Source organism: Ochotona princeps, chromosome 22 (genome assembly GCF_030435755.1).
Source record: "Ochotona princeps isolate mOchPri1 chromosome 22, mOchPri1.hap1, whole genome shotgun sequence".
NCBI lineage: Eukaryota > Metazoa > Chordata > Mammalia > Lagomorpha > Ochotonidae > Ochotona > Ochotona princeps.
Genome location: NC_080853.1, coordinates 20,136,184 through 20,160,502, shown reverse-complemented (window position 1 = coordinate 20,160,502; position 24,319 = coordinate 20,136,184). Strand labels below are relative to the sequence as shown.

The 24,319-nt window shown below is 46.8% G+C and overlaps 1 protein-coding gene across 1 annotated transcript in view; it reads left to right on the top strand.

Annotated features, from left to right (window-relative positions):
• The first annotated feature begins 10,229 nt into the window (after positions 1-10,229).
• Positions 10,230-24,319, top strand: part of CSNK2A1 (casein kinase 2 alpha 1) — a 51,385-nt gene continuing 37,295 nt past the window's right edge. The window contains exon 1 of the mRNA XM_058679930.1: positions 10,230-10,340. The gene's annotated coding sequence lies outside the window, so the exon portion shown is untranslated. The remainder of the gene's footprint in view (positions 10,341-24,319) is intronic.

Sequence of the window (24,319 nt, the reverse complement as noted above, 5' to 3'; positions counted from 1 at the left end):
GTATTTCAGGATCTCCCGTTGCGTCTTCTCTCTGGCCACTGTGGATGGAGCCGTTGCTTGGTCATTGTCTGCATGAGCTCAGCTTGTCCCCCACGCTGCATTGGTCTAATGTGTGCTCATCATTCTGCCTCAGTTCTGCAATTTTGGCAAATGTGTCATCAGCAGAGTCATCACTGATTTCCAGAAGGTTTAGGATGGTCATTTGCCGCTTTACTAGTGATATTCACTTTAAAAACATTCTTTTTTAAAGATTTATTTATTTGAAAGGGAGAGTTACAAAGAGAAAGGGAGAAACAGAGAGAGAACTTCCATCCACCGATTCACTCCCCAAATGGCCACAACAGCCAGGGCTGGGGCTGGACCAAGCCAAAGTCTGGAACACTGCTCAGATGTCCAAAGTGGGTGGCAGGGGTCCAAGGACCTGGGCCGTCCTCTGCTGCTTTCCCAGGCACGTTAGTGGGGAGCTGGATGGCAAGTGGAGCAGCTGGCACTTCCATCCATCATGTGCTGGTAATGCAGCCAGTGGTTTAACTCGTTATGCCACAATGTCAGTCTCTTAATTTTTTTTTTTTTAATTTACTAACTTGATAGAGAGACAGGCATACACATCTGCTGATTCACTCCCAAAACCTCACAAACAGCCAGAACTGGGCCACACTGAGCCAGGATCCAAGAGTGAATCTGGTTTGTTTTTTTCCGTGTGGGTGGCAGGAACTCAATTCCTTGAGCCATGGCCTGCTGCTGAGGTGAGGCACTGGGCCCAACACCTGGGCTGACTGACCGAAGCCCCAGGCCCTGCTGCTCACTGTAAGCCCAGCCTGCTCCACGCGGAAGTGGCAACTTTACCCTTCCTGACTGATAAGGATCTCTTGGTTTAATTCACTTGCCACCGCCTCCAGGAATGATTCTCTCCCGAAACAATGATTCCTGTGGCAGCTGCCAAGGGGTCATTTTCCGGCTTCTTGTACATTTGTTAGTTGCCCTTATGCTTCTAGAAAGAACTGGCATTTCCCTTCTGCCCCTTCTGGTTTGCTCTTCCCCTACTCTCTCTTAATCCCACTCCAGTCAGACTTTGGCTCCCGCTTCGATTCCTCCCTGCCAAGGCATCAACGGCTTCTCCATCGCAAAGTCAGTTTCCAGCGGCATCGGCCTGGGTGACTTCTGCTCTCTGCCTGGCGTGTTTACTTCATATGGTGGCCACAGGACATCGGTTTCCCTGGCCACTCCTCATGCTGCTGGTCAGCCCGAAAGCTCAGGTGTGTGTCTCTGCTCTCTCCCTTGGCAGCCTCCTCCAAGTCCCGTGACTTCAAAGACATTGCCTGGATGCAGGAGTTCTTATGCATCTACCCAGGTTGCCACAACAAACAGCACGGGTCGGAAAGCATCTTCAGGATCGAGTGCTTGTTTTCTCCATTATGATGGCTGGCTGGACGGCATGCACTCAGGCCCGCGCTGGGCTTGTGAAGGGCTGCCTTCTCTCTGTGCCTTCACACGCCTTTCCTCTGTGCACCTGCCTGGAGAGACAGCCCCAAGGGTTCTTCTTTGTGTAGGAACCAGGACTCACATGAATGAACTCATTTAACCTTCAGTACCTCCTCAAAGGTCTTATCACCACACAACAGGCCCCTGGCAGCCAGGGCCTCTGTAGATAACCGTCAAGTTCAAAACAGCTCTGCCAGCCTGGACCACTCTGCTGGGCTGCTAGTCATCCTCATTCTTGTTTGCAGAAGATCCATCCCAAGACCCCCCATAGATGCCATGGGTAATATGGAACCAGGTGTAGATGGTGCTTTCCCTGTACTTACCCACCTGCCACCTAATTTGATTTGGAAAATAAAGCACATTGGGCCCAGCGTGATAGCCTAATGGCTAAAATTCTAGCCTTGCACATGCCGGGCGCTGTTTCTAATCCTGACGGCCCTGCTTCTCATCCAGTTCTCTGCTTTGGCCTGGGAAAGCAGTCAAGAATGGCCCAAAGCTTTGGGACCATGTACCCACATGGGAGACCAAGAAGCTCCTGACTCCTGACTTCAAATTAGCTCAGTTACGGCCATTGCAACCACTTGACGAGTGAATCAACGAAAAACAAACAAACAAAAAGAGTGAATCAACGGAAGGAAGATCTTCTTCTCCGTCTCTTCTTCTTTCTGACTTTCTAATAAAAATAAATAAATAAATAAACTTGGGCCCGGCTCAGTAGCCTAGTGGGTAAAATCCTCACCTTGCAAGCACCAGGATCTCATATGGGCACCAGTTCATGTCCCAATGGCTCCACTTCCCTTCCAGCTTGTGGCCTGGGAAAGCAGCAGAGGACGGCCCAAGGCCTTGGGATCCTGCACCCACGTGGGAGACCCAGAAGAAGCTCCTGGATCCTGGCTTCGGATTGGCCTAGCTATAGCCATAGCGGCTGCTTGGGGGGAGTGAATCAGCTGACAGAAGATCTTCTCTGTCTCTCTTCCTCTCTGTATATCTGACTTTCCAATAAAAATAAATCCTAAAAAAATAAGCAAAGTACATTAAAGATTAACAATGGTAACTATTGGCAAGTTAGAATCATTATAAACTACTAAAGCAAGTTATTTCATGGGGTGTCTCTAAACACGAGCCCTTCGTGTGCTGCTGTGACATGATGTATTGTATGTGCGCCGAGAAGCAGTGAGGTGAACAATGGGTTCTTGATTCCCAACACTGTGACACAGCCACACTGATCCTGAGAAGCAAGGCAGGAATGGAGTGATTAACCTCCACGGGTTCACTGAAGTGTCCCCATCCTGGACAAGGGTGTGATTCACTCAGGGAGAGGAACAGGGAGAAGCCGGATGGCAGAAGGTTTCAACACACTCCTCAGAATGGTGCGGCCATCTGCAGCCTACATATGCCTTTGCTCTGGAACTTTCATATTTTCAGACCTCAGCTGACCACGGGTAAACTGGAACTGCAGGCAGTGAAATCTGTGCTAGGGAGGCCTGCGGTGTGGCTAACTCTGACTGGGCCTCCGACCTGAATGTTGGAGTTTCCTGCAAGCTACCCCTCATGTGCAGCTGTTAACTCCTCCTCCCTCCGCCAACAGAAATCACTTCCTGCAGCCTTCTGCTTGTTTAGTGTCCAGTTCCTGCCCCCGGTTGGAGTCATTGTCCACTCTTTCCTCGAACACCCTGGGTGAGGCAGCTTCGTCACTTTAACTGAAGTATCTGAGGGGCCCAGAGGGATTGGCTCAGTCGCTAAATCCTCACTTTGCAAGTGCAGGGCTCCCATGTGGGCACTGGTTCATGTCTTGGCTGCTCCACTTCTCATCCAGCTCCCTGTTTATGGCCTGGGAAAGCAGCAGAGGATGGCTCAAAGCCTTGGGACCTTGCACCCATGTGGGGAGACCCTGGCTGCTGGCTCCTGGCTCCAAATTGACTCAGCTCTACTCATTGTGCCCATTTGGGGAGTGAATCAGTGGATGGAAGATCTCTCCTCCTCTGTGCAAATCTGCCTTTCCAGTAAAAATAATAAATAGTAAGTAAATCTGAAGTATTTGAAGTGTCACTTAGGAGACAAGCTGGTTTCTTTAGGCTTCCAGGTTTGGAAGTTCACCTCCAAGGCCAAGCAGCCCCGTCAGAGATCCCATAAAGAGACAAAACAATTGTTTTCCTCCCTCTCATCAATCCCCACTTCACTCAGAGCAGAAGCCAGACTTACCACGGCCCAGAAGGCTGTGCACACGCCAGGCCCTTGTGAATCTCTGTAACTTCGCCTCCCCTCACTTGCTCTGCCCTGCTCACCCACTCCCTGCACCTGCTGTTTCTTGAACTCCTAAGGCTGGGCCCACATTAAGGTTTTTGCCCATTCCTGTGCCTCTGGCTAGAACAATGGTCCGGGTACACTCCCGTGCTCCCTGCCTTGCCTCTTGCAGCATTAGCTCAGTCTTCCTTCCCACTTAGGCTGTGCTCACAGCCCGTTTGAAATCACACCACAGTAACCTTCTCCCTTCCCCGTCTTATTCTCCTCCCTAATATTCATCCTCTCCGTATTTCACAAACAAGAAAAGGGACTTTGTTTTGTTCAGGGCTGCACCCTAATTGTTACTATCTCACACTGCTCGTCTCACGCTCTGCACCAGTACAGGGCTTCGCTGTATTTGTTCAGGTAATCCTGACATAAGCCCTATCTATACCTCAGGGAGGTTACAGCTCCTGCTCTAACAGTGCTCACCCAGCCAAGTCACCCCAAAACTCTGTGGCTGACAGAAGCAAACGCTGATTCCTTCCCCTCCTCAGCTGGGCTATATTGAGAGGAGGGTTCTAGCTCAAGTTCACTGCTTGTCTGTTACTCTTCGGGGACCAGCCTATTGGATACAGGCTGGAGTTCAGAGAGATGGCATTGTTTTTCATAAACTGAGACAGAGTGTTTTGTTTTGGAAACATTTCATTTATTTGTTTGAAAGGCAGAGTGACAGAGAGAAGGAGACCAAAACAGAGAGGGCACAAAAACATGTGGAATCCAATCACAAAATGGAGTCACTTTGGTTCAGGCCTGCAAAAGTTTGCTAACCTGCTCTTCATGCTTCTGTACAAAAGGCTTTGCCAGGGCTCGGCAGGGTGGCCTAGTGGCTAAGGTCCTTGCCTTGATCCCATATGGCTGCTGGTTCTAATCCCGGCAGCTCCACCTCCTCTCTGTCTCTCCTCCTCTCAGTATATCTGACTTTGTAATAAAAATAAAATAAATCTTAAAAAAAAAAAAAAAAAAGGCTTTGCCAGTTTCTTGCCTTTCGGGCCAAATCACAAGGTGTAATATGACCTGCCAGTCAGTTTCATGAATTAATACTGTGTGGGTTACTTCACCCATTGTTCTTATGGCTGTCTCCCCAGGGCTGCCTCTATGGCTGCCCAAACCCTCCCATTGTTCTCATGGCTCCCTCTCGTGACAGGCCAACTCACCCTTTCTATTAAAAACCCATGTAACCCTCACCCTGGGTCACTCTTGTTTTTTTTTTTTTTTTCTTTGTTTTTGTTGTTGTTTGGTTTTTTTTTTTTTTTGGAGGTTTTTGTTGTTGTTTTGCTTTTATTGTTTAGTTTTTTATTTCTGGGGTCACTCTGTGAAGGAAAGGAGAACTGACCCCAGTGGGTTGGTCTGTTTACCTGCCTCCTCAATAAAATTTGCTGCTTTGCAGAGTTGTCTGGGCTGCACCTCTTGGAGAGAGGCTCAGGTTGAAAGCAACAAACACAAAGAGAGATCTCCTATCTGCTGGTTCACTCCCCAAATGGCTGAAATGCCTGGGCCTAGGCTTAGTCAAACTAGGAGCCAGGGACTCCATCCGGGTCTCCATGTGGGTGGCAGAAAGCCCAAGCACCTGGGCCATCATCCTCCACCTTCTCAGGTGCATTAGTAGGAAGCTGGATCCAAAGCAGAGCAACTGGGAGTTCAACCAGTGCTGGGGACAGAGCGGTCTCCTATTTGTTCAGCTTCTTGTGGGTCAAAAGAGATGGAGCTCAGAGAAAGCCTTTGGCTCAGTGGTTAAGATACTGTTTAGGAGTACTCCAGCCCCTTATCAGAGGGCCAGGGTTTGAATCCTGGCTCTTCTTCCCACCCAGCTACCTACTAATGCGCATTAGATGATGATTCAAGTACTTGGGTCTCTACCACCCAACAGGGAGAACCAGATTGAATTACCAACTTCCAGCTTTAGCCTGAAACAATGCCAGCTATTGCAGGTATTTTGGAGTGAATCGGTAGATGGGAGGTAATTTGTGTCTTTGCCTTTCAAATAAATAAACTAAATGCAAAGTGATACCATTCATATAAAACTACAGTTTATAATACAAACTAAACCTGAAAATATGAAAGAAAAAACTATCCCTATCTCAGTTGCCTATGGTGACTTTGGAACTGTTTCGAGGAGGTAATACAAAAGGAAAGGTGTTTGGCACTGCAGCTAACGGTCAGTTTGGGACACCCTCATCCCACATCACGGTGTTCAGGTTCAGGTCCTGGCTCTGCTTCTGATTCCAGCTTCCTGCTGCTGCACACTCTAGGAGGCAACAGGTGACAGCCCAGGTGTTTAGGTCCCTGTCACACCTGAGGGAGATTAGGATTGAGTTCCTGGCCCCCAGCTTCAGGCTGTCCCAGTTCTGGCTATTTTAGGCATTTGGAGAGTAAGCTGGAAGGTGGAAAATCTTCGCCTTTCAAATAAATAAATGCAACTTTAAAAACAAAGAGGCCAAGGTCCGGTGTGATAGCCTAGCAGCTGAAGTCCTCACCTTCTGTGTGCCCAGGATACCACCTGGGCACCAGTTCTAATCCCAGAGGCCCTGTTTCCCATTCGGCTCCCTGCTAATGGCCTGGGAAAGCAGTAGGCAATGGCCCAAAGCCTTGGGATCCTGCACCCACGTGGGAGACTTGGAAGAAGTTCCTGGCTCCTGGCTTCAGATTGGCTCAGCTCCGGCTATTGGGAGGTGAACCATCAAACAGAAGATTTTTTTCTCTTTCTTTCCTTTTCTCTGTATATCTGCCTTTCCAATAAAAATAAATAAATCTTATAAAAAAAATAGGCCTGGGTCTGTTGTGGTGGCCTAGTGGCTAAAAAACAAACAGGAAATGAGCCAGTGACAGCCCTCACTCTTTGTAGCAGAAGTGAACATCTCATGGTGGGGGGAAGTGCAACTTACACCTGGAGAGACTTCTGGAAACCTCAGCTGCATATTTGCTTCCATCTAAATTCTACTGGTCAAAGCCAAACACATGACCAGGCCCGACCTCAAAGGGGCAGGGAAGTATCCACCGCACAAGCGTGGGCGAGAGTGAACAGCCATTGTACAGTGACCACAAGATTCGCCACAAGATCTGTAGTTATTTTTTTCTTTTGTCTCTCTTTTTTTTTTGAACAGGTGAGGAAACGACGGCGCAGAGAGTTCACAGTGCTTGCTGTGTCACCACCGCACCAGTCCTATCTCTGTTTTGTGTGTGTGTGTCATGCAATAGTCAAGGCCAGCTTTCCATTTCAGGACACAATATTGCTCTCAATCTTTTTCATAACTGCCTCTTGTTAAATGTGTGATCTTGGGCAGTTTAACTTTTCTGAGACTGGTGTGCTTAATGTCTGAAATGAAAATAATAATGTAGTGCTGTGTATATTATTAAATGTGTTAGTATGTATAAAGCATCTTGTACAGTGTTTGCTCAAAAATGTGGCTTCTCATTGCTGTGAATGGCCCTGTGTTTAGTGGAATTATATTTTATGTAACCATCTCCACATATGTGGTTACTTAATGTGATCCAATGCTGGCAAGGATGGCCAAATCAACTTCATCCTTCCCTTTGAGTGACTCTTGGCAATACGAGCTTGGTGTACTTCTTACCAAGAGAAGGCGGTCTATTTTTACACTTCTGGAATCTGAGCTGGTCACGTGACAGGCTTTGATTAATGCAGCGAAAGTGATGCTGAAGCCCGCTTGAGACCAGACTTCCAGAGGCCTTGCTGTTTTGTTTGCTGCCTTTTGGAGGCCATCAGGCGAGGAAGCCCTCGCCAGCTCACCGGAGAAATCCCAGGGAGGAGAACCCAGTCTCTCAGGCCAACAGACAGGTGTGTGGATGGGGCCACACAGCACCCAGCAGATCCTATGACCTGCTGACCTGGGGCCTGCAAATTTAACTAAGTACTGGCAAAACCATACAGAGAAAAGAGTCCCAGCTGAGACGTGTCCACATGGCCAATTCACAGAAAGCTAAGGAATTGCTTCTCTAGCCACTAGGTTGTTGGGGTGATTTATTAGCAGCAACAGAAAGCTGATACACTGAAGTATTTAGTGTTGTGATTCGACTGCCTAATGGCCCAGTTGGAGACGCAGGTTCTGTCTCTTGGCCATGGTCTGTGACCTCTATGAACCTTGGTTTCCTTGTCTGTATAATGGTACACTTTCGGTTCCTGCCTCGTCAGGTTGAAGAGAGGACTGAAGGAACTGATGAACATTCAGTGCGGCCCAGGCAGGATCCTGCTGCTGCTGCTGCCTGAAGTAGACTGGAAACGAGGCAGGGAACAACCGGTGGTGACCATGGCTTGGTGAACCCTGGGGCTTTCGCGCCCTGTGGCGTCAGGTTGACTCAGGTGATGACCTACTGTGTCACGCATGTGTATAAAGAGTTGCACCCGCAGGCCTAGTAAGACCTCTGAATGTGACCATGGATGGAGGCCAGAATGGAGGCTGTGGGGGCGGCAAAGGCTGAGCCCATCAGTAAGGTGTCAGGGTTAAGCCCCCACCCCACTCAAATGAAAGCCCAGCTTCTATACCTTGGCCTGAATGCTGTGACTGCTCCTCCCTTTCCCCTGTGCCCCAGCTTTCTCCCCTTTATTCATGGTGCTTTAGCCACCAGGGCCTCCTTCTTTAAACTTGGGACTTTGGTACTACCTGGTCCCTTCCTAAGGCGACTTGGCAAGTCCCTGGAACTAAGGTTCCCTCTCCCACAGCTACCTAGCTTTTCCTGCCTAGCACTTAGGAATACTCTGAAGCCTTTACTGCATTTTACAGGCACTTATTGCTAGCCTGCAATTACCTTGCAAGTGGGCCCCTCCAGGGAGCCCTGTTCACACCACATCCTCAGCCCTGAGCTGAATGTGTGGCTCATGGCCAGCAATCAATAGCTGTGAGTTGATCAAACATAAATATAGAGGGGGGTGCAGGGGCGGAGCAGGGGTGTTGAGAAGCCACCAAAGGCATGATCTGATAGGCAAGTGGAAAGCCTGTCACTTCATGAAGGCGCTTTGGGGATTTTCTTACCTGACTGCACGGGTGGGGAAACTGAGGCTCAGAGAGGCAGATATGACCCCCTTGAGGGTATCCAGGGAACGATTTCAAGGACCTGTCTGGTGCACCTGAGTGCCAGACAAAGTCACTGGCACTTGCCTGAGGCCATCTTGGGTGTCTGCAGCCAGCACACACACCCTCCCCGGATCCCACGGAAGAGAGAGAGGGGCAGCTGTCTCCCAGAAAGCAGAGGCGCCAGTCAGCTGACTAACCATGAAGAGAGTGGTGGCCCATCCTTGGGATAGGCAGCTATTCTGAGGCACCTGGGGCTAACGGCTGGGACAGAAATAACCCGCCCTCCTCACACCTCAGCCTCACCTCAACACTTACATGCATCTGCTGTTAGCAGGGCCGGCGGGGCCTCCTGGCCACTGCAAGCTCACAGTCTAGGGGAGGACAATGACCGGGGCCCGCAGGCAGCTGGGCGACCATCCCTCGTGAGGCAGGGACCTCCCAGAAGTAAGGACCCCTGAGTTAGTTTCTCTATAGACAGAGAAGTTATCCTAGTCTGTGAGGCGACGGCAGCCGGAGCCACGTGCCAGTACAATGGAAGAAGGCAATAGTTTCAATGGGTGGCAACAGCAGGAACTGGAGAGGAGAGTGGCAGAAGACAGGTTGGAAAGGAGGAAGCCTTGAATGTCCAGCAAAGAGACTGAGGAATGAGAAACCCAAGGGAGCTCTGGTCCAAGAGGTGCCCAGAGTCGGTTCTTGCACCATTCAGCATGCCCTGCAGCAGGGAGAGTGGGGTAGCGGGTCAGAGGGAAGAGAGAACGCACCAATGCTCTCTGGGTAGACAGCTTTGGGCACTCTTGCAAAAGAAAGAACGGGGCCTTGGTCTCTGCAGGCGAGCACCGTCACTTTCCGGAGTCCTGCGCCACGCCCCACGCGAGCTCCAACTTTGGTTCACCTGATCTGAACTCCCAAGTTTGATCAGGACAAAAAAAAAAAAAAAAAGAAAGAAAGTGCTGGTGGAACCCTAATGGTAGACCAGAAGTCCAAGCAAGCGAGACTTCAGCTCCCAAAATGCTTCGCTCCACAGCTCTGCAGGTGACGCATGCTTCTTCTGGAGAGAGGCGGAGCCGGCTGCGCGTTGCTGGGATCGCCCGCCCGGGTAGGGGACGTGCGGGATACCTAGGCTCCGCCATCTTGGCTTGGGCCAAGCCAGTCGTTTTCTGAGGGGGCTGTGCGTGTTGTTTCCCGAGCCAGTCAGTCCAGGCACTGGGATCAAATACGTTTAATGTCCCCAAATCTCGTTACCGTATTTGAAGGCGAGAATTCCTCCCCCGTTATGCCCTAGCCGGAACTGAACCCCCCCGGGGATACAATAGTACGTCCCAGCATGGCCGCTCTCAGCCAGGTTCCACTGAAGGCGGAGCTTAAGCTGGCTCTCCCCGCCCCCCGAGGGGAGGGGGTTTCCGCTTCCGGCAGCGGAGGCTGCAGCCTCGCTCTGGTCCCTGCGGCTGGCGGCCGAGCCGTGTGTCTCCTCCTCCTCCGCCGCCATATTGTCTGTGTGAGGCGAGGGGAGAGCGGCTGCCGCCGCTGCCGCTTCCACCACAGGTACTGTGGGAACCTCCGGGAGAGGTCGTTGGGGGTTGGGTGGGTCCAGGAGCGGGCAGCGGAGCGCGGCCGCCTCTCCCGCTTCCCGCAGACTCCCGAGCGGCCCGTTCCCTGCCCCCTTCCACACACACACACACACACACACACACACTCGTCGAGGCCCCTGCAGCCCATCAGGGAGGCCGGGGGCCACCCTTCAGGGTGGAGAGCGAGGTTTTTGTGTGTGTAGGGGTAGGGGAGGGAGCAGGCAGAGCCCGACGTGGGAGTGGGGACCGGCTGTTGAGTGGACTGCTTGTTGCAGTGGACAGGGCTGGACTGGGCGGGGACTGGGGGGCAGCTTAGAGGTTGGGGTCGCCCGAGGGGGAAGGGAGCTTGAGGGGTGGGACTCCAGGGGATGCTGGGGGAGGGTGCCGAGGGAGTGGTGCCTGCTGGGTAGTGAACCCTCTGGCGGAGCCCGGCCGCGGGTGTAGGGGCCTGGCCAGGGTCCTCCTCCTGGGCGGGGGTGAGCTTGGCACCTGCAGATGGGTGCGAGAGGAGTGAACTCCGGGCGGGGTGCTGGAGGAGAGAGGGTGCGTGTGTGGGGGCAAGCTACGAAGTGGGGGCCGAGCGGGTGGGATGGGGGTTAAAGGCTAACGGGGAACCTGGGTGGAAGAGAAGAAGTATGAAAGGCTGACTAAGTGTACATCTGTTGGTGACAGATGATGAGTTTTTAAATTTTGTGTTCTTGTTTTCTTGGCGTGTTGGGGCACTTCTAGGCTGGGCAGGTGAGGATGGGTAGGGCTTCTGTAGTTTGTTTTAGGGAAGCGACATCATGGTTAAGAGAAGTTGCTGTTGTGTTCAGTGGGAAGCAAGGAGTTCTGAAAAGGAGGTGACAGCTTGTTGGGAAAGACTTGATTTGCTTTCAACTGTCAGGTTGTTCCAGAAGGAAGTGTGGGGAGAAAAAAAAAACAGAAAGCTAGGAAGAGACGATTTTTACCCCCTAGAGTTGGCAACCTCATTCCATCGAAGGAGTGGCAGTGTAGACCAGTGGTTAAGAACTAGATCATCAGGATTCTAAGTATCAAGGCCATTACTGCTTAACAGTGTTACCTAGTATACTCTGCAAGCTGCAGTCTGACCTTTCTGTTACGTGAGGGATGGTATTTTCTAGCTCAAAAAGAGTAAATAAAGTAATTTGTGTCAAGTGCTTACTACAGCAACTGGGAGATAGTAAGGGCCTTCTAGATTTTGTAACTAATTATTAGAGGAAGGCCTCCTAGCTGGTATTTAGGGAATTGGGGAGGGAGAGGAAATCCTTGACTGTGGGTGAGTGCTCACCTTCAGGGATCTAGCTTCGAAAGAAGTTCCAAGTGTGGCAGTGTCACTTGGCTTGACTGGCTTGGAAGACCTGGGCTGCAAGCCTGGGCCTTGTACCAGTTCTTCCCCATGTCAACTTGAAAAGTTCACCTGCAGTCTTCCATGGCCGGCTTGTCCTTCTGTGACTTTGAAATACTTGGCTTTCCTTTTTCTGTTGGGGGAGGGTGTATGACTAGAAGAATGAAGAGATTGAAAGTCTCTTAGGTGGATTTATCAGCTGATTGTAAAGTCAGCAGTGGCAACTTTTCTCTAAAAATGCCAAGTTATGTCCTCTCCTGTGTAACCCAGAGGGAAGGTGCACATTCAGGCCCAGGGAGTGGATGCTTGAGCTTTGGAGTCCTGGGTACATTGTGCTAGTTGAATGTGAAGCAAGTAGCACCTTCTTTTCCTCAGTGTGACTTTAGTCTTCCTGTTGTCTGCCCACTCTGTTCCGGGATGAATCCTTGCTTTCATTATTATCTTTATCTGTGGATATATATCTTAATGACACACTTCCAAGAAAGGGGGGGTATTTTCTTTGGGAAGTGAGTTTAAAGCCTTCAGTAGGGTTTTGATTCACAGAATGCAGAGTGATGTACCATTCCAGCCACCAAGGGGGCCATACCTCAATCGCCAGAGTTTGTGCCTGTGTTATGTGGCCAAGGGGACTCTAAAGATGCAAAATGAAGAATCTTGATATAGGGAAATCACCCTGGGTTTTCTGGGTAGACCTGCAGTCTTTCTCCAGCTGGAGTCAGAATTGAAGCAGAAGTACCCCATTTGTTGGGGTAGGGAGGGTCCCAAGGAAAGTCAGAGGAGGATTGAGGCAGTCTCTAGGATCTAAAGACCAGGCCCCAGCTGGCCGCCAGCAAGGAAATTCTGGACCTCGATCCTACAACCCTAGAGAGTTGGCTTCGGCAACATCGTCCAAGAGCCCAGAGGTAGATTATTCTTTGTAGATATCTTCATTTCGTGCCATTGGGACTGTAAACAGAAGGCCTAACCAAGTTCGCCCAATTTAGAATTTATAGAAGCGGAGATAATATATTTGTGGCTTTTGAAGCCACTGTGTATGTAATCATTGCAGTACAACATTCTTATAGATGGTAGATGTTGGTGCCAGGAGTTGGGGCACCTAAAAATGGAAGTCAGTCGGTGGAGGTCAGAATTTTGAGGCGTATGATAGAAAAGGCCTAGAATAGGTTGTTAGTCTGAATAGATTGTTGGGGACCTTGCTCGTGCGCCCAAACTTAGGTATGTGCTCTTAGAGACTAGTGGAATGGTGATGGTGACTAATGTGGTTCTGTGAAATGCTCTGTTACACGAGAAACGTGGCTGTGTACCCAAGATTTCCAGGCGTAATGTTGAAAGTGCAGCCTGTGTTATTTGTGGTTGTCAGTCTAAGGGAGAGCCTGCTGGGTTCTCAGTAGTTCTGTGCTGAAACAATGCCAGCTGGAATTGAAAGAAAATAAAAGTTAATAAGTCTGACTGCAGAACCCTCCCAACTCCTACTGACTGGAGGTGGGCAGATAAAACTACTCACATGTGGATGTACCACTTTTCATTAAAAAAAAAAGACGTGACTCAGAGATGGAGGGGTGGAGCAAAAAGCCACCGTGTTTTCTCTGGCGGAGGAAGGGAATGGAGTTTGCCCAGGCTTTGCGATGGCTTTGGACCTTGGACTCCGTTCTGCTGAAGCTGGAACGCAAGCATCTGTTACCCTGTGCCTGCCTTGCCAAGGTGTGCACTTAACAGGTTTCTTCAGAATCATCCTTCAGGAGTTGTATTTAATCAGTTACACCCAGAACTTCATCCATATCTGAGCTAAGGGGTGAAACTTGGGCTTTTTGAGCTAATGGAGTTTAGATGAGGTTTCTGGACTTTGAGTGGATGTTGTGTGAGGCCTTTGGGGCTTTGGATGAATGTGGTTTCTTGTTTAGAAGAGGCCTGAGTCCTGGAGGCCAGGGAGTGAACTGTGATAGAGAATGCCACCCTCCCCCGTCCCTGGAATCTACAAGTATTGTGGGGCAGATGGGGCTTCATAGATGCAATTAAGAATCTTCAACTAGGAACCACGTTGATTTTCTGGGTAGGTCTAGCATAATCACATGAAGTTCTGTGCTAGAGGGCACAGAAGGGATTGAAGGGGCAGCAGAGCTTTAACCGTAACAAGGACAAAGTGGCCATGACTAGAAGGGGCTACACAGACACTAGGAGAGCGAGCAAAGGCAGTGGGATCTGTGAGAAGGCAAGCTGAGCCACAGCCTCTTGGGCCTTGCGAGCAGATTTTCCATTGAGGCCCTCTGGGTACTTTTGTTTTTAATCTTGTGAGACCCTAAACAGAGGAACAAGCCTGCTTGTGGCCTGTAGAAATGTGAAATGATAAATTTGTGTTTATTGGTGATAATTTGTTATAGCAACTGCAACAGTAGGTTTGCTGGTTTTATTTCATGATCCTGGGGGATTATTTTCTAGAGAACAAAAGCTCAGAGATTATTTTGTAGTGGTTTGGTCCTGGACAGCTTCAGAGAGTAAGGGTGAGATGGACCCATTGTCCTCTCCTTGTTTATGTATCCTCTGACTGGTACATGATTGGTACAAGATTGGCTTAGTAAAGGGAATTGTCAAGCTCCAGGTCATTTTGTAGGATTTTTATAGATTAGTGAATCTTTGCATGTCTCTAATAAGATAAATGATATAATTTCTTTACTAATTAATTGACTAAACCAAGCAGTGGATTTATGTAACAGCCTTTTAAAGGCATTTACTGTTTTTAGAGGAGATAGGTGATTTTTTTCTTTTTTTTTTTAAAGGAATAACCAGTTGTATAATTGTCTATTCTCATACTTGTTGTGAAGTTGTAAGATCTTTCCTCCCTGTTGTAATTTAAGGTTAAAAGTCAGATTTGGGAATCATCAAATTGGATTTTGTTAAGATTTATTTGTTTTTATTACAAAATCAGATATACAGAGAAGAGGAGAGACAGAGAGAAAGATCTTCCGTCCGATGATTCACTCCCCAAGTGACCGCAATGGCCGGTGCTGTGCTAATCCAAAGCAGGGAACCAGGAACCTCTTCCGGGTCTCCCACACGGGTTCAGGGTCCCAAAGGTTTGGGCCGTCCTCGACTGCTTTCCCAGGCCACAAGCAGGGAGCTGGATGGGAAGTGGAGCTGCCGGGATTAGAACCGGTGGCCATATGGGATCCTGGGGCATGTTCAAGGCGAGGACTTTTTAGCCCCTAGGCCACTACGCCGGGCCCCAGATTGGATTTTTTAAAAAATATTTATTTGTTTTTATTTGAAAAGGAGAAAGCAGATTGATAGAGAAGAGAGAGAAAACTGTTCCAGCCAAATGATCATATGGCCAGAGCTGAGCCAATCTGAGGCTAGGAGCATCTTCTGGGTCACCCATGTGGGTGCAAGGTCCCAAGGCCTTGGGCCATGTTCTGCTACTTTCGCAGGCCAAAAGCAGGGAGCTGAATTGAAACCAGCACCCAATATGGGATGCCAATGCTTGAAGGTAGAGCGTTAGCTAGTTCTAGCTATTCAGAAAGGTCTTTTGTTTTTTGCTCAATAACACTGTCCTCTAGTATGGGTCTTAGAGCACTGTGAGTAAAGCCATCATTGGGGACACCTATGGCTCAGACACTGCATGATTCCACTTCACGCTGTTGCGCATCTGGAGGCCACAGGTTTCCTTCCACCAAACTGGGAGATTTTGAGTTTTGCGTCCCTGGCTTTGACCTGGCCCAGCTCAACTGCCATGGCATTTCATGAGTGAATCAGTAGATGTCACTGTGCCTTTCAAATAAATAATAAGAAGAATATATGGACAAAGATTTAAAGGCCTAATTTCCTATTGGAATCATAAAATATAAACTAACTGTAGTCAGGTGGAAATGAAACTTTCAATTACTACATGAAAGATTGTGGTGTTTCAGGCTGTCAAGGGCTTTTGAAATGATCTGCTTGACTTCTTTGTAATGGGGGAAATTGGGTCACCTGAAGCTTGGGTTGGTGGTTAGGGAACACATCTCTACCCACAAGCTGGCCGGAAGTCCCAGAGCAGCCCTGTGGAGTCAGCAGCCTTGGGCGCCCCTCCTTGCCCCTTTCCTCCCTTTACCGAATACTGCCTGGGGCAGGTGACATTGCTGGCTCTTTTGCTTCGTAGAATATTTGTGAGATTCATTGAGAGACTGCATACAACATATTTAACAGTTCCATAGTAAGGACCCACAATATGTTAACTGTTTAGCATGTGAAAACTGTTTTGACAACTTTGGTGCAGATGTTGCAGTATAGTTTGCACAAGTTCAGAAACTAAAAACTGATGTTCCATTATGTAAGAAAGAGCTTAGCATTGCAAGATAATAGAATCCTGTGCTACTTGATTTAAAATGAGAAACTGGATTTGCTTGGTCGTGTATGATGATTCCCTGGGTAGCTTGCACAAGAGTAGTTGAACACCTAACAGGGATCATTTCAAAATAGTAGATTATTTAATTGATTATTTTAGAGAGGAATCTAGGCCAACCAGCTTTTCAGATGGAGACATCCTCGTCATAGCAAAAGATGTATTTGCATTGGGTTATAGATAATTTTTCTTAAACTTTTGTGTGGTCATTAATATAATTCAGCAGACCTAGTTGTTTAGCAGACATACTTTTATAGCATTATAGAAATCAAGAATTCAGTCTTTTAAAGTTTAAGATATAAAAGCTCATTGTTACAAGACATAACTAGAAATGGCATTTCCGTAAGTTTCTACCAATTCTGTGTCTTTTAGCCTTCAAGAAAAGTTATGTAGCAACAGTTGCTATGGTGGACAAGCTTGCTTTTTTTTTGTTTTTGTTTTATACTAGTAATGATTTTTTTTCCCTTAGAAACTAGTGTTTTCTGTAGTCAGTTTTAGGACTAAACATCAAGGTACAATTAGATTAATCTTTTATGCTTTTGTATGTGTCATATCTGAAATGCCCTTATTGGTTGTTCATCATTTGCACTTTCTAGTGTTGTGAGGTTTTCTGATTGGTTTTTATAAGCTGAAACATTTTAATTTGCTTGAGAAAATGAACATTTGAAGTTTTGACTAATGCTATAATGGGCATTTCTTATTTTAGCTACTTCATTAGTGTTATATAAATTTTAAGAAACTACCCTGAGAGACAATGGATGAAGTATTTTATTTAAAAACTGTATCTTGTCATTTCAGAAAATAGGAAATAGCCATATGTGGCTGTTGAATATTTGTAGCCAGTAAGCATGTTCATTGCACCAATGCTGAGTATTTGCTCCGTTTTGATAGGTGCTGTGTTAGGGCTCTCCAGTTTGTCCTTGCTCTCAGGCTCACAGTGGAGCCATATGTTGGAATCATAGATCTTTTAGCCACAACTTAGTAGCTTTCAGAGGTATTTTTCTATGAAAGCTCTTTGTATCTTGTGGAGTTTCTGAGAAAGCTACGGGAATTGGAACTGAGGAGTGGGATTGAGCTAAGAATCAGCACTGTAGCCTAGTGGCTAGATCCTGGCCTTACATGCTCTGGGATCCCATTTGGGCGTGTCCCAGCTGCTCCTGTTCCCTTCAGCTCCCTGCTTGTGGCCTGGGAAAGCAGTAGAGGATGGCCCAAAGCCTTGGGACCCTGCACCCATGTAAGAGACCCAGAAGAAGCTCCTGGCTCCTGGCTTCGGATTGACTCAGCTCTGCTGCTGTCACTTGGGGAGTGAACCAGTGGATGGAAGATCTTTCTATATTCTGGCTTTCCAATAAAAATAAATCTAAAAAGGTATTAAAAAAAGGGCCCAGTGGCATGGCCTAGCGGCTAAAGTCCTCGCCTTGAATGCTCCGGGATCCCATATGGACGCCGGTTCTAATCCCAGCAGTTTCACTTCCCATCCAGCTCCCTGCTTGTGGCCTGGGAAGGCAGTCGAGGACGGCCCAAAGCTTTGGGACCCTGAACCCGTGTGGGAGACCCGGAAGAGGTTCCTGGTTCCCTGCTTTGGATCGGTGCGCACCGGCCCGTTGCGGCTCACTTGGGGAGTGAATCATTGGACGGAAGATCTTCCTCTCTGTCTCTCCTCCTCTCTGTATATCTGACTGTAATAAAATAAATAAATCTTTAAAAAAAAAGGTATTAAAAAAAATCAGTTGAGTTTGCTGGCGGGAGTGGAAAAGCAGCTGGATATGGGATGGAACTTCTCTAGCTGTGGAGGGAAACTTCACACTTAACGTCTCTCCAGCCTGGGCTTTCTCCTCTCAGCTGGAATCACAACTGCCTCGGACACCTTGCTAACCTTGAGTTTCTTCATCTGCGAAGTGGATTCATGAGTAAAGCACCAGCTGATTTATCACCTCAGGATCACTGTGAACAGTGAGATTATTTAAAACTGCTTGGCCAGACTAGTAGTATTAGTTGTTTCTCTTTCTTGTCAGTCAAGGTGATTTTGTGAATTACTAATCTACCCTCTTTATTTTCAATTTCTGCTGCTAAGTGTTCTTAAGTTCTTAAAGAGACTTTCTTTTCTTTTACAGAAAGATCTATTTAGGTTTATTGGAAAGTCAGACATACAGAGAGGAGAGACAGAAGAAAAGATCTTCCACCCGTTGATTTACTCCCCAAGTGGCCACAACCGCCGAAGCTGAGTTGATCAAAACCAGGAGCCAGGAGCTTCTTCTGGGTCTCTTTTGTGGGTCTCTTGTGTGGGTGCAGGGTCCCAAGGCTTTGGGCCATCCTCTACTGCTTTCCCAGGCCACAAGCAGGGAGCTGGATGGGAAGTGGAGCAGCTGGCACACAAACTGGTGCCCATATGGGATCCTGGCAGTTGCGGGTGTAGGGTTAGCCATTGAGTTGACCTGTAATGAGACTGGATCTGTCCTTCCTGCTGTTAGTCTAGTGAGTGGGTGAAGTACTAAATTGTTGGTTGGGGAAGATCGATAGAACTCGTAGTGTAGAGTGCCTCAGTTAGTCATGTATTTTGCCAGAATGGTTATCTAATCGTGGTGAATCTACGATTCCCTTTGTTCTTACAAATGGAAAAGTTAATCTTTTCTCCTCAGATTCATGAAAGGTTCTAGGTGTACTCACCGATACACTTGGGAATATGGAGCAGAGCACTTTTTTTTTTTAAGATTTATTTATTTTTATTACAAAGTCAGATATACAGAGAGGAGGAGGAGACAGAGGAAGATCTTCTGTCCGATGATTCACTCCCCAAGTGACCGCAATGTCCGGTACTGCGCCGATCTGAAGCCGGGAACCAGGAACCTCTTCCGGGTCTCCCACACGGGTTCAGGGTCCCAAAGGTTTGGGCTGTCTTCGACTGCTTTCCCAGGCCACAAGCAGGGAGCTGGATGGGAAGTGGAGCTTCCGGGATAAGAACCGGCGCCCATATGGGATCCCGGCGCGCTAAAGTCAAGGACTTTAGCCACTAGGCCACGCCACCGGTCCCGCAGAGCATTTATTCTTACTCTTCCTGAGGTATGGTGTTTGAGGGGAGGTGTGTGGAGGAGACTTCTTGCATGAAGTCTCCTGCTGTATGGCCTGCTCTCTCGGGTAACTTTTTAACTTGACTTTCTATTGACTTTGTGTTTTTAAATCAAACTTTTTTGGCAGAGCAGGAGCCTTTTTTAAAAGTGTCCCTTGTATTTATGAGTGTATAGAGTAGCCATCCGCCTTGGAGTTATTCTATAGTTTAAAAATATATATCAAATCAGACTATTGCCTAGCAATTGAAATAGTAAAAATTCAAACATGTATTTGATACACAATTTATTGTGAAATTATTAATGTAAAAAATGTCACATTTGCTTCTGTTTGTCTGTCTTGACCAGTTCATTTTTTGTTCCAAAATGTTACATGCCATGCCTAATGCAGTGGAGACTTAGGAAGCAGGACAGCCAAGTTCTTCAATATTCTTCTGTGGCTACCTGTGTCTCCTGCTTTGTGTGCCTGGGATCTTTTTATAACCATCCCTGTGACATCTTGAAAACCCACAGACATTGTTGAACCCCTGGGGAGCCCCATGTGCCTACAGGTCCTGAGGGAGGGAAAGGTCACGGCTCATGTGTGTTCCTCCTTGTAGCTGTGCAGAAAAGCTTTTCTGCTTCAAAACCTGGTTTTCATGTAACTGTGGTCCCCCAACTAGCCCATTCAGATAAGAGAATAATGATGAGGAACTCATCCCACATCTTGCTTCCAAATTCAAAGCAAATCATTTTATTGTAGTATTTTTGGTAGGCTATTTATGAATCATTTTGCAGAATGAAGGAATTAGTGCTGAGTTTAGGTGTTGAATGTAGCGAAAAGAATGTATTTGGGCTTTAACTCCTAAACAGAGTGAGTTGAAATGTGTAGGTGAGCAGTGAATACTCCTGTGATTTCTAAGTAGGTTGTTTAGCCCCTTGCCCTGTTTACTTTGTATTCCGTGCAGTGCCTGGTTTATAAGAGGCATTCAGATGGTAGCAGTGGTTGTGACACAATTGTTACATTCTACGTTAGATTACTCTAGGTCTCAAATGAAGTTTTTTTATCTTTTGGTTCCAGGGAATTGTGGCTAGAGCAATGAAGTCACACATTATAACATTTTGTATGTGTTGGCAGGTGAAAAGCTATAATATAAGTAATATGTATAAACAATGACCTCTGAGCATCATGCATTCAATATATTGTTATGAGAAATTAAATTGAACTTCAAATTTCTGTTCATTTTTTGGGACAGAATTGTGGTAATCTAGATTCGACAACTTGGTTTTTCTTAAAATACCTTTCTTTGTTTTAAGATCTCCCACTGTTGGTTACATTATTTATGTAACATTGACACTTTGATCCATTTTGTAACTAAATTGGTAAAATGAAATCCTAATGCTTGTTCTGCCATACCTCCTGGTTTGTTTTATGGAGGAAATACTTGTGTGTGTTGTGTTTTGAAAAAAGATTGTATTGTAGGTAAGAAGACTAAAGGATCCAGTGGCATGTTAGGATTATATGTAAGCAATAACTTCAGGAATTATTGAGTTTATGAGATTCCAGCCCATAATAATACCAGAAAAAAAACTTTGTTGAGTTTGAACAGGTGTTTTTTTAACTCAGTTTGTACTTGGAATATTGGCATTTGAAGGTCAGAGAGGGAATTGCAATGAACTGATTAACCATTCTGAGCTGTTTGTTGCCCTTCATTTAAAAATGAAAGCACTACTAATAAGATATTTTGATTTTAAGATAGTTTGATCAGTGAGAGAGGGATTAGAAAGCCAATTTAAAATAGAAAGACAAAGACAGCCTGGTGCGATAGCCTGGTAGCTAGATCCTCACCTTGCATCTCCTTGGATCCTATCTGGGCACCGGTTCATATCTTGACTGTTCCACTTTCCATCTAGCTCCCTGCTTGTGGTCTGGAAAAGCAGTAGAGGATCACCCAAAGCCTTGGCACCCTGCACCCACGTGGGAGACCCAAAACAAGCTCTCCTGGCTTCAGGTCGGCTGAGCTCTGGCTGTTGCAGCCTCTTGGGGAATGAGCCAGCAGACGGAAGATTTTTCTTTCTGTATTTGCTTTTCTCTGTGAATCTGCCTCTCCAATTAAAAAATAAATAAAAAAGAAAAAGACAACTTTTTTAAAATATTTTTTTTTATTTGAAAGGCAGATTCATAGAGAGAAGGAGAAACAGAGACACAGAGAAAGACCTTCCATTTGCTGGTTTACTCCCCATGTGACTTCAGCAACCAGAGCTGTGTTGGTCCAGAGCCAGGAGCTTCTGGGTCTCCCACATGAGTGCAGGGTGCCAAGGCTTTGGGTCGTCCTCAGTTGCTTTCTCAGGCCACAAGCAGGGCGCTGGATGGAAGGAGCAGCCTGCATTCAAACCAACGCCGATCCGGGATGCTACCATTGCAGGAAGAGGATGAGCTTGCCACGCCACCATCCTGGCCCCTCTATTTTTACTGTTAGCTAATTTTCTTTTTGACTTATTCTAGATTGGGCCTAGGAGGCTAGTTTATATTCACTGTTTTTGTTTTTTGTGTCAGTGGCCTCCAAATGGATGATCTCCCAGAAGAAATGGTTGCTTATTAGTTGTGTATCTGGACTTCGTTTGAAAGCTGAAACAGGTGATTGGGCATCTCTTGAAAAAGGGGGAGGTTGTAAAATAGTTTCTTATCCTTCTGCAAAGATTTTGATTGTTCAGGCCATGATATAAAGTTATTTAAAACATTTTTTCTTAAATATTTATTTTTATTGGAAAGGCAGATTTACAGAAAGAGAGAAAAATCTTTCCTTTTTTTTTTTTTTACTTTTAGTTGAGAAAATCTGTCATCTGCTGGTTCACTCACCAGATGGTACAATGGATGGAGCTGAGCCTATTCATAACTAGGACCCTCTTCCAGGTCTCCCATGTGGGTGCAGGGACCCTAGGACTTGGGCCATTCTTTGCTGCTTTCCCAGGCCACAAGCAGGGACCTAGATCAAAAGTGGAGCAGCTGCGACATGAACTGGCATCCATATGGGATGCCAGTGCTTAGAGGTGGAAGATTAGCCAGTTGAGCCGATGTGCCTCCCCTAAACCAGATTTTCTTAACTGGTATCCTGTATTAGAGGGGCTTAGAGATGTTGGTCCTGTCAGCTATCTGGTAACCAGGTCTGCAAGTCTTGATCACATCCCACTGCCATGCAAATATTAATTTCTCTTTCTGTCTTCTCTTAAAAAAACAGCACTGCTTTGGAAAATTCAGTAATTAGGTGTCATGAAGTTTTAGATTCAAAAGATTATCTTTTAAAGTAAATTTTAAAAGAGCATTTTTAAAATTTTTATTTTTATTTTAAAGATAGTTATAGAGGAGAGACAAAAGAGGGAGAGATCTTGCATCCATTGATTTAATCCCCAGATGGTCGCTACAACTTCAGCTGAGCCAATCCAAAGCCAGGAACCAGGAGCTTCTTCTGGGTCTCCTACACAGATGCAGGGTCCCAAGGACTTGGGCCATCCACCCATTGTTATTTTCACAGGTTACAAGCCGGGAGCTGGATGGGAAGTGGAGCAGCCAGGAAGACAAACTGCTGCCGATGTGGGATGTCAGTCGAACCGATGCATCGGCCACAGTTATATTTTTTCAGTGTTAACAGTTGTCACGTCAAAAAATATTTACTGTGAAAAATTTAAATTTATAATTTAATTTAAGAACTGATCAACTTTTTGCAAACAGTGTGAAAAACTTACACGTAAATGTTCCAGGTGTTTGAAGCAACATCATTCATACTAGCCAAACTGTTGAAATAATTTCAACACACATCAACCAATGAGTGAATCAACAAGATGTGGTATATCCTTTCAATGGATTCCACCTTAAGAAGAAATGAACTATTGTTATATCCTACAACATGCATGGAACTTGAAAACATTGTGCTGGGCCCGGCACTGTGGCCTAGTGGCTAAAGCCCTCGCCTTGAACATGCCCCAGGATCCCATATGGCCGCCAGTTCTAATCCCGGCAGCTCCACTTCCCATCCAGCTCCCTGCTTGTGGCCTGGGAAAGCAGTTGAGGACAGCCCAAAGCCTTGGGATCCTGCACCTGCGTGGGAGACCTGGAAGAACTCCTGGCTTTGGATTGGCTCAGCTCCAGTCTTTGCGGCCACTTGGGGAGTGAATCATCGGACGGAAGATCTCTCACTGTCTCTCCTCCTCTCTGTATATTTGACCTTGTAATAAAATAAATCTTAAAAAAAATGTGCTTAGTAAAAGAAACCAAATATAAAATGCAATGTATTACATGATTCCATGTATGTATATTGTCCAGAACAGACAGATTGTTGCCAGGAGATTGTGAAAGGGGCTGATACTGGGAGTGGTTCCATGATTCTGGAATCAGAATAGTAGTGGTTGCACAGTATTATCAGAATACTAAAAACTGTATCCTATAGTGGTAAATTTATTAAATGGATCTTTTCTCATTTTTAAAAAATACAGTACAAGCCCAATAGGGCATACATGTCCACACATACACTCTGAGTATACGGGCCACCACATAGGCAGTAGAACAGTATGTGAATCTTGGCATCTGTTTTTTCCTTCCTTCCTTCTTTTTTTAATTGGAAACACAGATTTTCAAAGAGAAGGGGAGACAAAGATCTTCCTTTCCCTGGTTCATTCCGCAAGTGGTCGAAACAGCCAGAGCTAAGTTGATCTGAGGCCAAAGCCAGGAACTTCCTCTTGGTGTCTCCCACATAAGTGCATGGTCCCAAAGCTTTGGACCATCCTCTGCTGCTTTCCCAGGCCACAAGCAGGGAACTGGACGGGAAGTGAAGGAGTGGGACAAGAACCAGCACTGGCGTGGGATCCTGGTACATGCAAGACGGGGATTTAGCCACTGAGCCATTGTGCTGGGCCCACGCAGCTTCTCTAACTTTAGAGAAGTTGTGTAGTTTCACATTTCTGTGAAATGAGAAAAGGGTACCTGGGTCTAGGACTGTGTTAAAAGTGATCAGTGGAGGGCCTGGCGCCATGGCCTAGTGGCTAAAGTCCTTGCCTAGAGCGCCCTGGGATCCCATATGGGCACCGGTTCTAATCCCAGCAGCCCTGCTTGCCATCCAGCTCCCTGCTTGTGGCCTGGGAAAGCAATTGAGGATGGCCCAAAACCTTGGGACCCTGCACCCGCATGGGAA